Genomic DNA, 603 nt, shown 5'->3' with positions numbered 1-603 from the left:
TCAAATTGAACCGCAACACTCTAATTGGTCAAAGTCAACTTTATCAACAGTTGACCAGTACTAACGTATACATACGTGGTATTGAGTACCTCCCTAACAAGCGTTAAAATTGATAAATAAGTGCAGGAAAACTAATTATATATAAAAAAAAAAAATGATACGGATATCATAGTTGCTTTATTGTTTCTATGCTGTCTACTGCAATTTCAATGTCTTAGTAGCAATTATATGAATATCATTGTCGTAGTTATCAGCTAGAAGCTACCATTGATGGCTACTGAATCATCCTTTATTTCCGCCGCCCCATGTGCCTAAAACCTTACAATAATAATTTTCCATTCGTCGTAAAATCGGCCAAGAGGATCTTTTTCCTGCTTTTTTTTAGCGTGTGGACGTGTTTGACTTCTATCTTCTGAAATTTGCCGCCCCTGTGACGCTGCTGCCCCTGGGCCACGGCCTATAAGGCCTTTTCATAAATCCAGGACTGGTGCGTGAGAGCAGTCAATGTATGTCTGGCGATTGCTTGACCACACAATGAAATTTCACAATTTATTAAATAAAGCGGACGCAATAGTTCGAGGGGTTCCATGTACCTATGTGTGT

This window comes from Helicoverpa armigera, chromosome 17 (genome assembly GCF_030705265.1).
Source record: "Helicoverpa armigera isolate CAAS_96S chromosome 17, ASM3070526v1, whole genome shotgun sequence".
Taxonomy (NCBI): domain Eukaryota; kingdom Metazoa; phylum Arthropoda; class Insecta; order Lepidoptera; family Noctuidae; genus Helicoverpa; species Helicoverpa armigera.
The sequence above is the reverse complement of the archived record's forward strand: the minus strand, read 5'-3'. Positions refer to the sequence as shown.